The sequence below is a fragment of the Prionailurus viverrinus genome, chromosome A2 (assembly GCF_022837055.1).
Source record: "Prionailurus viverrinus isolate Anna chromosome A2, UM_Priviv_1.0, whole genome shotgun sequence".
NCBI lineage: Eukaryota > Metazoa > Chordata > Mammalia > Carnivora > Felidae > Prionailurus > Prionailurus viverrinus.
This window is the reverse complement of record NC_062562.1, coordinates 79900208-79915935: the sequence shown is the minus strand read 5'-3', so window position 1 is coordinate 79915935 and position 15728 is coordinate 79900208. Positions and strand designations below refer to the sequence as shown.

At 36.4% G+C, this 15728-nt stretch overlaps 1 protein-coding gene across 3 annotated transcripts in view; it reads left to right on the top strand.

Annotated features, from left to right (window-relative positions):
* KMT2E (lysine methyltransferase 2E (inactive)) overlaps positions 1–15728 on the top strand; it is a 99644-nt gene that overhangs the window by 11408 nt on the left and 72508 nt on the right. For 2 of the 3 annotated variants that reach the window (XM_047825614.1, XM_047825631.1), the window contains exon 2: positions 13147–13219. The exons of the other annotated variant lie outside the window; for it this stretch is intronic. The gene's annotated coding sequence lies outside the window, so the exon portion shown is untranslated. The remainder of the gene's footprint in view (positions 1–13146; positions 13220–15728) is intronic. 3 annotated transcript variants of the gene reach the window in all.

Sequence of the window (15728 nt, the reverse complement as noted above, 5' to 3'; positions counted from 1 at the left end):
TTCCAATTCTGCGTGTGTCTCTCTCTCTGGCCCTCTCCCTTGCTTGCACTCTGTCTCTCTCTCTCCCAAAGATAAGTAAACATTAAAAAAATACTTAAAAAATATTAATGCCAATTGAATGTTGAATGATGTAAACTTTGTGCTGCCTCCATTTGTTGAGTTCAATGCTCATAAAAGTCCTATGTTTGTTTCCAAATTGGCTAATCCCATTGTACTTGTATTGTGTTTATATTATTAGGCATAATTAAACCATTGATAAATGAATGTGAAAAGAGAGTTGTATTTTTTTTTTAAGTTTATTTATTTTGAGAGAGCGAGATCGAGAGCGCGCCCGCATGCGTGATCAGAGAGGGGCAAAGAGAACGGAGAGAGAATCCCAGGCAGGCTGCCTTTATCACGAAGCCTGACAGAGGCTCAGTTCCACAAACCTTGAGATCTTGACCTCAGCTGATATCAAGAGTCTGAACCTTAACTGACTGAGCCACCCAGGCATCCCTGAGAACTGACGCAAACTAAGTTAATTACTTTGGAAAACTTGTTAAAGATACATTAATTGTCAAAGAAAGATGTTAGGTATGGGTAAGGTAACTAAAATAATACAAATCCAAATTGAGAAGGAGATCTGCATTCTCATTGCTCCACAGGTGTCTAAGTAATTTGTTACCTTGAAATAATCTAAAACCAAAAATTATAGACAATGCATTATAGATAGGGTTTATACAATAATGAGAACCCAAAATTCCAATTAGCAGAGCCATGTTCAAAGAGAACATTTGGGCTTGACATTAAAATATTGATGAATTATATTTTAAATGAAAAAGTTCAGTGTTTATAAGGTATATGTAACTTTTAAATGGTTCTCCAGGTTAATTGACTTTGATGAGCTAACCAATTTTGAGTTACTGTTTTTTATATATATAAATCCAGATTTTTTTTTCAGTCCAAAAGGAGATGAATCTTACTGTAATCTCTAGCATTTTTTTTTTTTCAATTTAGTATCTTAGAAATCTAAAAATGCTCTTTCATGCTGACATCTTGATTTCAGACTCTGGCCTCTAGAATTGTTTGTGGTCATGTGTTGCGGCATCCTTAGGAAACTAATACTCCCCTCAATTCCAGTTACTCTCAGTGAAGCCCACTGCTAGACAACACACACACACACCACGCACACACATACATACAAAAGAAAAAGAATTAAAATGCTGTTTCAGAGTCTGATTGTGTTTTGTCTACTTGGGTTTGTAGGATTCTGCCTAGATGAAATGACAGATTTCGCATGTCCATGGAATTGAATAGATTCATTGATGTATCAAGATCCAGTAACCTTTATTATCTTGTGAGATTTAAATTCTACTCTTCTTTAGGACTCTTCTAACTGTTAATATTGTAAACTAGATTCATTCAGTAGTAAATAGTTGAATGCCCTCTATGTGAAAGCATTAGGGTGCTACTGATTTTGGCTTGCTGATCTTGCACATATTTCCTAAGGGAAGTAACTGATTGTGTTGGCTAATAACTCTGGGATCAGTTTGTGTGGTTTTCAAATTTTAGCTTGCAATAGTTTGGTATATTGTTAATGTGGTTGCTGTATGTTAGTAATAACTTATTAATTATACACTAATGTAATAACTTTTTGATTTTTGAATTCCAAGTAAAAACTGGCAGATCTTATGGACACAGTATTGTGCCAAAAGACACAAGTTCTTTTATTGTGTAATTACTTTGAGAATATCTGAGAAACTAATATTTATCATTTAAATTTAATCTAGAGTGATGGTGGATTTTTAAAAAGAGATTCTGCTGGTATAGCCTGTAAGTTCACTTATCGGAAGTTTAAAGTTTATGCTTCTTGCCTCCTAAATTTAATGGCTCATTAAGGATTTGGAGAAAAGTATTTCTAGTTCAGTCCCCAACTTCACACAGCAATTTCTTTATATACAAATGACTTTTATAAGGGTGGCCAGTCAGCTCAGTACATGTTAATTATTATTATTATTATTATTTTTTTTACCCATGTGTATACATAATGTTTTCTATCTGTAAAGACGGAAAGGTCTTTAAAAGTAATTTGGAAAGGGAACGTGGGTGTAGCCTGTCTCATAGCAAATGTACTGGTTAGTAATAGTACCTGCATCTACCAACTTCATTCTTGACATTTTATTTTTCCCTTTATTGTACAATTTTTCAGTGATTATATGCCTGTTCAAGACAAGCTACTTTAAAAGATTGTCTTGAACAAGACGTATAATAAGTTAATGAAGTTTGTATATCTGAGTAATTTTCCTAATGGAGGCTTAGATCTACTAATTCTGTATTTTATTCTTGAGAGTAAGATGCTTTTTCCCTAAGCTTCAACTCTCTACTTGTTATGCACTTGTCCTTTCATTTCTAGTTTTTTGTTTTCATTTTTCTATTTACATTAATGTATGAAGAGGAAGAACTTGATCGTTGAATTCTGTAAGTCTTGGGATTAAAAGGACTCTGGCAAATGCTGCAGAAATAAGGGGTTTAAACATGGAAAGTATTTTTTCTTATTCATTTTGCTAGTCTTTTGCAGATTTATAGGCTAATACTTAGAAATTAAAGTGCTCTTGTTTTAGACTTAAGGCTTTTATAGTAAATATTTTAAACATGTGGAATAGAAGATATCTTTTCAGGTATTTACAATAGTAGAGCTGTTTTTTCACTATTTTAGTGGCCTTAGTGGTCAACAGTTTTATGACTGGGGTTGATTAAATTATCATTGGATTGAGTAGTATGAACTTCATGCTTTTAATTCTAAAGAGGGAAGGCACAAACATACCAACTCTGCAAGGTAGAATTTTACCCATTTTTCATGAGAGGCCTAGAGAGACTGACAGTCACGTAAGCTAAAGAGGGACTGATCAAGAATTTGAATTCAGATCATTTGAAAAAAATCATCATAGCATTCTATTGATCCTTATAAAGGAATAATTTTTGGCTCAGTAATGAGAATACACAAATCGTTATCAAAGGCAGTTATTTAAAACTACTCTAAGATACCTTTGATTATATTAATTGCCCTAGCTCGATAAAAGGACCTTAAGGGCAGGGATGCCTGGGTGGCTCAGTGGGTTAAGTGTCTGACTTTGACTCAGGTCATGATCTCACAGTTCATGAGTTTGAGCCCCACATTGTGCTCTGTGCTAAAAGCTTGGAGCCTGGAGCCTGCCTCCCTCTCTCTGTGTCCCTCCCCTGCTCACACTCTGTCTCTCTCTCTCTCTCTCTCTCTCTCTCTCTCTCTCCCTCAAAATAAATAAACATTGAAAAAAGGGGGGGGTGCTTAAGGCCAACTTAATTTTGTTCACTGCTCATTCCCTAGCACATAGAGCAGTATCCAGAACATAGTATATGCTCAATAAATATGTTGAGTGGATGAATTTGAGTTTATTACATTTAAAATGACAGAATTGTCCTAATCTGGGGGATAAGTGCTTAAAAATACACAAGATTTCTTCCATTGTTTGGAGACAAGAAATTCAGAACTTGATGGTGATACGCTGGAAGGGTTGTTGATTATTGGAAATTATTCAGATGATGGAGATGATGGTGGGGGCCTTGGAAACTGAGGAAGAATGAATCTGAAACACTGAGGAGACACAAAAGGCAAGGTGAGCAGATATAATAGGAGACTAGAAAAAAGAAGGATTAAATAGGGAGCTGGGAAAATGGGGTACTGACAAGAAATGGAATGGAAAGCGTGTGGAAAAGATTCAGTTTGAAAGTTTAATTTTTGCAACGATGGCAGATATTTAAATGGGTACACATCCTATAGGTGGCTGGGAGTAGGAAATCAAACAGGAATGAATGGTAAAATCTGAGATTGATGGAGATGAATAATGGAGAGGGTTGAGCCTTGAGAGACAGCCACATTTAAAAAATAATAACAGAAAGAAGCAATTATTAAAAATAAAGTTTCAGAAGAAAATCAATAATGTTCTTCTGTGGCACATTTTTTGTTTTGTTTTAAGATGTGTTCCTCTTCATCTAAAAGGGGAGAAGGGGATTAAGTGTGTTAGGGTGAGGAAAATTTGATATAATCAGGAATAATTTAGGTGGTGTTGTCACCACATTATAGGCTTTGAGAGCTAAAATATAAATATCTCGTTTCTTGGTATGGGGTAAAGTAGATGATCCAGTTTTGGAAACTAAATGTCTAATAGCTATTTCAAAATAATAGGTCGAAATGTAAACCAGTACTTTAAAAAGTTAAGTAATACGGGGGCACCTGGGTGGCTCAGTCGGTTGGGCATCCAACTTCGGACCAGGTCATGATCTCACGGTTCGTGGGTTCGAGCCCTGCGTCGGTCTCTGTGCTGACAGCTCAGAGCCTGGAGCCTGCTTTGAATTCTGTGTCTCCCTCCCTCTCTGTCTCTCACAAATAAACATTGAAAAAAAATTTTTTTAAAAAGCAAGTAATGCGTTCTTTGGGAGGTTAACAAGGGAAGAGATTAGCATGGGACAAATTTTATGGCTCAAATAGTTTTTTGAGTTCAGCTAGTTAAATTTTTGTTTATTGAGAAAATAGTCCTCAGGAGGTTGATCTGCTAGAGACCTCAAAGCTAGTTTTGTATCACAGAAGTCTAATTTGTGAAGTTGAGAATGCTTCAAGGAAGCATTAATACTTAAATGATCCCTGAAGGTTTAATCAGATTTTTGTTGGGTGGAATGGTTATATGTACAGGAAAATTACTTTAGAAATTTTGAAGGGGAATGAGCAAAGATAACGCCAGCAATAGAAAAAGACTGGTATAATCAGAGGATTTATATATTGGAATATTAGTGTGGAACAAGGTAACCTGATAATGTCAAGATTAGGAATTTAATTGGAGTTACTGTGAGGTACTATTCTTTTTTTGAAGAGGGCAAGACTAGGAGACTTGTGGGCTTTGAAGTATAATCTGTTCAGAGTTTAAGCAGTTGTTCTAGAATAAAGGGCTGGAGCAAATTCCTTTTTAAAAAATAAGACATCTAGGCCACATCTTAGACCTATTAAATCAGAATCTCTGGGGGTAAGGCCTAGGAATCCATAATTTTCAACTACTAACCCCAGGTATATGAAAAGTAGCAGTTTGTGATTTTATGTTTGAGAGCGATTGGTTTAAAGGTCAAGTTAGAATAGGGAGAGAGAGAGACCACTTAGAAAATTATTCTGACAGCCCAAGTCTGAGATAATAAAATGTAGACAGTAGAGACAGAAAGATTTGTTTGAATCCTATTAATTAGCTTTGCTACACATTGTTTAAAGGGGAAGAAGAGAGGGCTCACGTTCTCTAGTCTGAAATAAATGATTCAAAATAGTGATAGAAAGAATAATTCATTCTGGAGGGGATGTTGTTTTACTTGAGACTAGAATGAAGAATGAGAGAATAAAATTATTGCCAACTTTGATTGTTTCAGTCAAAAATTATGCCCTTACCTAATGGCATACTTATTTCAAGGCTGAAAAAGCAAGAATGAACCAGCCCAATAGTCTGTATGGGTTGACTAAAAGATAAATGCGGGGTTTTTTGTTGTTTTTGTTTGATTTTTTAATTATAACAGACTCTAACACTACTTTTTGGGAGCATATTTTTCCTTTTCTGCTTTAGCAGATAGAGTGTACCAATCAAGTAAGTTTTTCATGTCACATGATGAGTCTGTAAGTATTTTCTTTTAGCCAGTGATTTTTGAACTATTCTCCAGGAAGCCTTAGGCTTGTCATGTGGTAGGTGGGAGGATGTTCAGGCAGGGCCATTTCCGTGCCACCCTCTTTAACTATAGACATAGCAAATATGAGGTACAAATGCCTACTATATCTTTTAGCAGACATTACTGATTACTTGAGGCCTTCTGTTGTATTTGGCTGTGGCCTCCTTAACACAGTACTTCAAGTTGATATCAGCAATCGGAGAAAGCATAGTAGATTAAAGCTAATTTTCATCTTGGAATCAAAATACACGCTTAGATTATGGTTTAAGAGTTCATTTGTGGGGCGCCAGGGTGACTCAGTGGGTTGAGTGTCAGACTCTTGATTTCAGCTCAGGTCATGATCCCGGGGTCGTGGGATCAAGCCCTGCTTCAGGTTCCGTGCTGAGCATGGAGCCTGCTTAGGATTCTCTGTCTGTCTGTCTGTCTGTCTGTCTCTCTCTCTGTCTCTCTGTCTCTCTCTCTCTCCCTCCCCCCACACCTCTTTCTCTTCCTCTCTTTGTCCCCCTCCCATGCGTGTGCTCACCCTTTCACTCTCTCTAAAAAAAATAAAGATTTCATTCATAAGAAAATTTCTGTCAATACTCAAAAAAACAGGTTTGAAGGCCACAATTTTAATGTCATTTTTTCAAATTAAATTTTAAGTTTTGAAGTAGGATTTACATGCATTTTTTAAGAAATAATACAGAGAAATTCTTTTTCCTTTATCCAGTTTCCCTTAAATGTAACATCTTGTAAAACTGTAGTACAGTGTCACAACCAGAATATTGACATTGATACAATCTATCCATTTTGTCCAGCTTTCCCTAGTTCTACTCCTGTGTGTGTGTGTGTGTTTAGTTTTCTGTATTTTTATTACATTTGTAAGGTTCCTGTATCTACTACCAGAGTTAAGATATAGAGCATTTCCATCTCCACAAGGTTCCCTGGACCTTACAACCACACTGATCTGTCCTCTATTTCTATGTCATTCAAGACTCTTACATAAATGTAATTATACAGTATGTGATCTTTTTGGAATTGGATTTTTTATTTCACTCAACATAATGTCCTTAATATTCATTGGAGTTGTTGCATCTATCAGTAGTTCTTTAGGGGTGCCTGGGTGGTTCAGTCAGTTAAGCATCTGACTCTTGCTTTCGGCTCACATCATGATCTCAGTGTCATGAGATTGAGCCCTACGTTGGGCTCCATGATAAGTATGGAGCTTGCTTGGGATTCTCTTTCTCCTTGTCTCTCTGACTCTCCCCTGCTTGTGCTCTCTCTCTCTATCTCTCTCAAAATAAGTAAACATTTTAATAAAAAAAAATAGTTCCTTTCAAAATAAGTAAACATTTGAATAAAATAATTCCTTTATATTGCTAAGTAGTGTTCCATTTAATGTCATTTTCCCGTTTGGTAGCTACCACATAGAACATGCCACTTCAGGGACACCTGGGTGACTCAGTCAGTTAAGCGTCCGACTTTGGCTCAGGTCATGATCTCATGTTTTGTGGGTTTGAGGCCTGCATCGGGCTCTCTGCTGTCATCCCGGAGCCTGCTTTGGATCCTCTCTCTTTCTTTCTCTGTGTCCCTACCCTGGTTGCTCTTGCTCTCTCAAAAGTAAAACTTAAAAAAAAAAAACAAAACCAAAATAGGCAGCTTCTGAGTTTAACTTTTAAATTTGTAGAACATGTTGTCTTTCATTGTCTTTTGTGAACTTCCCTGATTCTGTTTTCTCCTAATATCTCACTCCTCAACTCCATTGAGGACTACTGGGAGCACAGTTTAAAAATTACTAATGTAGATAGCAATTTTTTTTTTTTTTTAACAGAAGGAAGTTTTAGAATCCATGAAGTATGTGGTATTATGCTTTACAGGTATTATGCTTCACACATGTGATATTTTACATTCACACATGTGATATTACTGCTTTTGTACTTAAAAGTAAGCTTTTGAGGAATTTAGGAAGATGTGATTGTTAGGTTTGAAGATTCTTTGTCTTCTGTGCTTGTATATTGAGCAGTATATTCTAAGGTACGTAGTTGTGGGCCATATGGCAAATAGAAAGTGGAAATAGGTAACTATTTTAGAAGGAAGTTGCTTTTATTCTATTCTCAGATGTGAATAAAGACTAACCTCATTCTAAGAATAGGTTTGTATGTATAGGAAACAGAAATTGTGTGTTTATGCCCGGAGACTCTAGTCTACCCTGTCAACTCTATTATCGGTCACTGAATTGCTATTTTATTTATTTTTTTAATTTGCAAACCACATACCTTTTTTTTTTTTTAACTTTTTATTTATTTTGAGAGAGAGAGAGAGAGCCAGGGGAGGGGCAGAGAGAGAGAGAATCTCAAGCAGGCTCAATCCCACAAACCGTTGAAATCATGACCTGAGCTGAAATCAAGAGTTGGACGCTTCACCAATTGAGCCATCGAGGCACCCCCTGAATTGCTATTTTAAAACACCACACTTGGAGTACCCGTGTCTTGGTTAGTTAAGTGTTTGGCTTCAGCTGACGTCATGATCTTGGGGTTCATGGGTTCGAGCCCCACATTGGGCTCTGCACTGACAGTGTAGAGCCTGCTTGGGATTCTCTCTCTCTCCCTCTCTCTCTCTCTCTCTCTCTCTGTCTCTGTCTCTCTCTCTGCCCCTACTCCACTCACACTTTTTCTCTCTCTCTCAAAGTAAGGAAAGTTTAAAAAAGCCACATTTTACTAGATTTTATACTGTAGTTTGGTGATCTCCAACACTTCAGGGAATGACAAATACTATTCAAAAATGCATGGTGCATTAAAAAACTGATAGTATTGAAATTAATTCTTTTAACTTGTGGATGCTTTGGCATGGTAAAGGAGATTGAATGTACCAATACTTCTGTTGGTTGCAGAATTGATGTTTAAAAGTTTTCCCAAAACCCTGGTAGAAGGAAAGTTATCCCATTATATAATGCCAGACAATTCACTATATTCATACATGTATTTTTAAATTTAATGGACTTCATCTTTTAGAGAAATTTCAGGTTCACTTCAAAGATGAAAGGAATGTATAGATTTCCCACATGCCTCCTCCCCACACAAGCACAACCTTCATCATCATCAGTGTTCCTCATTATTATGGTACATTTATAACATTCAATGAACCAGCATTGAAACATCATTATCCGGGCACCTGAGTGACTCAGTTAGTTAAACGTCTGACTCTTCCGCTCAGGTCATGATCTTATGATTCAATGGTTCAAGCCCCTGCATTGGGCTCTGCACTGGCAGTGCAGAGCCTGCTTGGGATTCTCTCTCTACCTCTCCCTGATTCATGCTCTCTCTCTCTCTCTCTCTTAAAATAAATAAATGAACTTATTAAAAAAACAGAAAAGAAAACATCATTATCATCCAAAGTGTGTAGTTTACATTGGGGTTCACTCTGTCTTCATGTATTTTTTTAAAAAGGTTATTCTTGACACTTTAATACTTTGATTCCAATGTCACATTACTAGTGAGCTAAAAGATAACGTAAACTGAGTTGTAAGCCAGTATGAAGTTGCAAAAAATACTGGCAGATTGGGAAAGTACCTTATTCTTGACCCTGAAGGGATGAGGTGGTGCTCATTGGATAATATCACAAGGATTGCCATTGATTTGTTAAAGTCTTTTATTCAGAGCCAATTTCTGTTGTGACAAAAATTCTGTAAAAAGAATTTCAGGTCCAGATTACCTATTGATTTTCACCATTACTGTGCACACAGATTTTTAGTTTAAGAAAATAATTGAAACTGTGTTTGGAGTTTATAATAAAGAGGTTTGTTTTTTTGTTTTTTTTTTTAAGTGAAACTACTTCTGTCAGATTCTCTGAAATTGAAGTCCAATACAGAAGTATCCTCTCACCTTTCTTGGCAAGAATGGATTTTGGAAAAGATCATAGATTCTATTTTTTTTTTCATTCAGATCGTATTTATTGAGCACCTACAGTGCATGACAAAAGTGCATTTTATTTTTTAATTTTTTTCTAGTAAACTCTCCCTCCAATCTGGAGCTCAAAGTGTGAGATTAAGAATCTCATGTTTCACTGACTGAGCCAGGCAGGCACCCAGATCAGAAATTCTTTAAAAAAAAATTTTTTTAACATTTATTTATTTTTGAGACACAGAGAGAGCATGAACAGGGGAGGGTCAGAGAAAGAGGGAGACACAGAATATGAAACAGGCTCCAGGCTCTGAGCTGTCAGCACAGAGCCCGACACGGGGCTTGAACCCATGGACTGCGAGATCATGACCTGAGCTGAAGTCGGACGCTTAACCGACTGAGCCACCCAGGCGCCCCAGAAATTCTTTTTTTTTTTTTTATTAAAGTTTATTTATTTTTGAGAGAGAGAAAAAGAGGGAGAGCATGAGCAGGGGAGGGGCAGAGAGAGAGGGAGAGAGAATCCCAAGCAGGCTCTGCACTGTCAGCACAGAACCCAATGGGGGGGTTCAGTCTCACCAACCTGTGAGATCATGACCTGAGCCAAGATCAAGCGTTGGACATGTTTAACCAACTGAGCCACCCAAGCTCCCCCCCATCAAAAATTCTTAAATTACTTGGATTGTACAAGTATATAGTTGAGAGTTGTTCTCCAGTACTGATCTTTTAGGGACTTTTTATCTGGTCACCATAGCTAACACTAACTGAGTGCCACACACAACTCCTTGAAACAATTCAGGAAAACATGTTCTGTGATTATTCTTTTTTACAAATGAGGAGCTAAGGCTTCAAGAGAATAAGTAACCATTATTAAGTGGCAGAATGTGAAATCTGAAGCACTGTTACTTTGATACTGAATTTAGTTGTAACAGTTAGTTGGAATTGTACTCAACAGGATCCAGTGAAACTCTATGAAACTCTTACAGAACCAGAAAAGACACTTCTCGAAATATAGGTTTCCATTTTTCAAGCATTTCCATGAACTGACTCTGACTACAAGAATACAGATTTTTCTAAATAGAGATTTTATTTGCTATAAAAGTACTATAATGTAGGTTGGTGTAATTCTTTGTTTTTAGGAACCAAATGGTCATTAAAGAGAGACTCAAGTTAAAATTTAACTGATTAAATACGTGGTCTCAATTAACAAATAGTTTTGTATATGGAATTGAATATCCTTGTGCAAATTTGTAATCTCAGATTTGGAGCATGGTTCTTTTAACTTCAGTGTATTAGTGAAGTGTACTGGTGAAGCATGTACTGAAAATAATAGAGTTTGAATATTCTTTGATTATGTGCTTTGCACCATCCCTGAAGTATTTTAAACCCAAATTTTAGACTTTGAGCCCATTTTTCTCTACTTCTGTAGTGTTCTAATGCATTTTTGTGGAATGGATGTGAATTCATTAAGTAGATCAGGTTTGGGGGAGGAGCAAAGTGGGTTTCATTATTCTTTAAGTGTGCTAGAATAAATGGCGTCCAGATAAATGAGACATTTATGTATTTATCTAATTTCTTCTCTTTTTGAGCAAGGCAGTTGTCAGTATTTTCCTCTTAACTGTAAATTGTAGATTACCAATTATCTAGCAAATTTTAATTTCACTCAAACTAATGGGTAGGTGCTGGAATCAGACTGTTAGAATTCAAATTGTTTTTTTTCCCCCAAAATGTTTGTTTATTTTGAGAGAGAGTGTGAGCACTTGAGCAGAGGAAGGGCAGAGAGGAAGAGATAGAATCCCAGGCAGTCTCCACAGTGTCAGCACAGAGCCAGATACGGAGCTCGATTCCATGACCCTGAATCGTGACCTGAACTGAGATCTAGAGTCGGACGCTTAATTGACTGAGCCACCTAGGTGCCCCTAGGGTTCAATTATTGCGTCTGTGATTTATTAGCTATGGAACTTTGGACAAGTTTAATCTATCTTCTCTGTAAAATGGGGATAATAAAGGTACCTACACCATAGGTTCATTGTGAGGATTAAGCATTGTAAGCACTCAGTATTTGTTATCACTGTTATAACTTCTGTTTGGGGAGGCTTGAGTATCAGGTAAGCGCTTGTAGAGCACTGTCTGATACTAATATTAACCCAATTGGAAAAAAATCATTCTGTTGTCAGAGTTATTTTTTGTTGTTTTTTGGAATCTGATATTTATTCTGTTCTTTCGATTATCAGGAGTACTTGGTTAATATACTCGTGATTATAAGATGTAAACTGTAATATCAAAAACCTAACCTTCCTGTTTATAGTTGAAGTCCACAGAGCAGTGAAATGACTTGTCCTAAGTTTCATAGGTAATAAGTTGGTAGTAGATCTCGATCAACCAGTATTTTTTAAATTATACCTTAGTCAACTGCTGTAGAGAAAGGAAATCTTAAGTGCATAATGAGGGCAGTTTAATTTCTAATTTATAAAGAAATGTTAGGTATGTAGTCCCTCACAGTTTCTTTGAAGTTGCTTTATTTCTGCTAGTAATATAGCTCAAAATTCACCTGCTTATTAGTGATACGTATCTAAAACATAAAAGTGTTGATTTAATTTTAATATTTATTGAACTCTGTGTAAGGTAGTTACGAAAGACAGAAAGATAACAAATGACCCTTTCTTCAGAGAGATTATGTCAGGAGCACCTGGGTGGCACTGAGAGTGCAGAGCCTGCTTGGGATTCTCTCCCTCTTTCTCTGCCCCTCCCATATTCACATGGGCTTGCTCCCTCACTCTCTCAAAAAACAAAAACACACATACGTTTTTAAAAAATATTATTTTAGGGGCGCCTGGGTGGCGCAGTCGGTTAAGCGTCCGACTCCAGCCAGGTCACGATCTCACGGTCCGTGAGTTCGAGCCCCGCGTCAGGCTCTGGGCTGATGGCTCAGAGCCTGGAGCCTGTTTCCGATTCTGTGTCTCCCTCTCTCTCTCTGCCCCTCCCCCGTTCATGCTCTGTCTCTCTCTGTCCCAAAAATAAATAAACGTTGAAAAAAAAAATTAAAAAAAAAATTATTTTAGAATACACTTTTATTTGTAATATTAGAAACAAATTTTCCTCCTGTTTCCATCCTTCTGCTTTTTGGGTATGGTATTCATCTTCTCAGTGGTATTTTTTGCTTCCTGAACTTTTTAACGTGGTCTTAAAAGCAGCCTCAGTCTTAAACTGATAGACTATTTTGTAATTGCTTTTCCTAGCCTTTTATCTTGTTTTTCCTTCTTTAGGGTTTTATGTGTTTTCGTTTTGGGATTGTTGCCTTTGCTTTGCCAAATCTGTTTTTAATACTGTATTTTCTCAGTTTCTCCTCAGTTTGATTTGATGCTTAGCTTTAATCGTTGCCTTTACTGTGTTTACATTTATTTGCATACAGAAGTGAATAAATTTATTTTTTTAAGAATTAGCTGCTGTCTTTGTGTGAGCCCTTTTGGTTTTTTAGGTGCCATGTTAGGTGCCAAGCATCGATAATTTTATGCCATTTAAAAACAGCTCAATACTCCTATGTTCACTTGGTTTCTAGGTCTATTCTGGATAGCAGGTTTTGTGAAGACATTTGTTCTTTCTTGGACCTCAGATTTACCAGACATCTCATGGTATTTCCTTTTATATTATTTCTTTAATGGCTGCCATTTGTTCTCAATGTACTTTGTATATATTTTACTTGCCAGTTGGATAACCAGTTTCTTATTCACATATAAGATGTGAAGCTTTGTGTAATTGTTTGGATTGTGTTGAATTGTTTTTTCTCCAGTTATGCCTGTGTTATAAGCTCACACCTTTTCTGCCTACTGCATTGGCTTTCCCTTTCTTTTCTTCTTAATTTTCAAGACACAGCAATTTGACCCCAACGAATTTATGATGTTTTAAGTATCAACTGAATTTTTAAACAGTGTGAGTTTTCTGGTGATAGAGTTTTTGATATTAATGAATATAGTAAAATATTTGCCATTTTATGGTCTTAATAGATAGGACCTCTTGCCTTCTGGCCTCCTATGAATAAATTCCTGAGATCCTCTTCCCTGTTGAATCAAATACAGAGTTTGTGGTTCTGTTTCAGATGTGATGATGTGTCTATCTTGGGGAATGAAGTTCTGTGTTCTTAGAGCGATGCATTTGTGCAGAGGGTGTCATGAAGTTGCTGTTATAGCACTTGATTGTGTAGGTTGACCACTCATTTGGCTAATGAGGCCAGGGCTGCAGTTTCATTCTAGGTGCTCTGATTCATTCACCAGTCCCTTATAGAGTACTCCAGGCACTGTGCAGGGTTTGAGAGACAGGCAGTAATCATACAAACACAGGCCATTGTCTGAAGTAGGTTAATGGCAAGCTCTTCACTGCTACTTAAAAATAGCTCAAATGTAGTGTTTATTGAAGTTTGTATATTTACATAAAAATGGAGCACACTATTAGATACGTACTCAAATAGATTCTTTTAGGTTGGAACTATTAATCAGTTAACTAAAAGAACACATAATGATTTGATTTCTGCTTTCTAGTTACCGGTCTGGTTAAAACAAAAAAATGCACTACTAAATATTTAACAACATATGTCTAAAATTTAAGACTTCTGTGAGTCGAATGTAAAGATATGCTGAGCTAAAGAAAACATCTCCCAGGTAGATGCTACCAACATGGAAGACGGTTTTTCTTCTTAAGTTTTAATTGTTATCTGTTGTTACATCTGTATCTTCAGCATTTTAAAGAAATATAGAATATTGTCACATTTGAATGGAACAAACTTACAGTTTGTATATTGGTTGTGTTTTGTCAATTGGAAATTTTATAATTTTATAGCTTTGTGTGGGTTAATGCAGCTTTTATGAAGCAACTCTAATATGGTCACAGGGGCAGCAAAGAAGGTAGGGCAATCTTTCCTTTTTCTCACTCTGCTTTAATTTTTAGAGGATGATTTTAATTTGATGAGCACATTATAAAAACATGGCAAGTTGAAAACCATAATTATTTTCAAAAACTATTAGAAGAATCACTTTAAATGAGGTCTAGACAGCTTTTCCATGAAGTAAGAGCAACTCTTTTTATGTGACTGCCACTTACTGATTGCTAAAAATGTGCAGTGCTGTGTATGAAAATGCTTTACATTCATTCATTTTCCTCATGGAAACCCTATGAGGATAAAATCTCATTTTATAAGCAAGGAACCTGAAGCTTAGGTTAAATAACTTGCCTAGCTCATATATCTGGTGAGCATTAGAGATAGGCTCCGGAGCCTATGTTTTGAACTTTTAGGCACAAATGCCTATTATTGTATATTTTTATTATAATATAATCTAGTAGCTCCCCAAGTTATACATGGTTTAAAAGTAGAGGCTAGTTTTCTTGGAGAATTCAAACAACTGTTACCACTTTACTTCCCTATTTTGGTATTTGCTCCCATAAGGTATGAGGTCACAATCTTTATTACCTGTGAAATAGAAATTAACCTGAATAGTTATTCTCAAGGTTACTTGTAAAGATTAAAGATAAATATAAGAATTGCCATTTGAAGAAACCTTGCTCTTCAGTATTTCAGGTATAACACGGGAAAAACAATTTTGACTGTTGCCCTTTTCTGTTTATAGTATTATCTGTTTTGTTCCTAAGTTGTACTGTATTATTACTGAAAAGAGCACCCAAGTGGGGATGTGAGCACCCAAGTAGGGAGTGAGGGAGGCAGAGAGAGAGAGAGAGAGAGAGAGAGAGAGAGAGAGAGAGAGAAAATCCTGAGCATGGTCCACACTGCCAGCACAGAGCCTGATGTGGGGCTCGAACTCATGCACTGCACAATCATGACCTGAGCTGAAGTCAGACATTTAACTGATTCAGCCACCCAGGCACCCCTTACTACTGAAAAGATTTTGAGTAGATATTTCACAAAGAGTATCATATGCAAGTGTCATACAGTGAATTAGATTAGAAACATTGATGTTGAAGCTGAATATATTTTGGTATTTGGTAAATTTGTTTAAAAAACACTTCAAGTGTATTAGTTTTCTCTACTAATTACCTGTATTAGGAAATACTAGTTCTGGGGAGTTAATACTAACTGAAGAAATAAGACAGCTCCCTCAATATACATGTACTTATGTGGTATGGAAAATGACA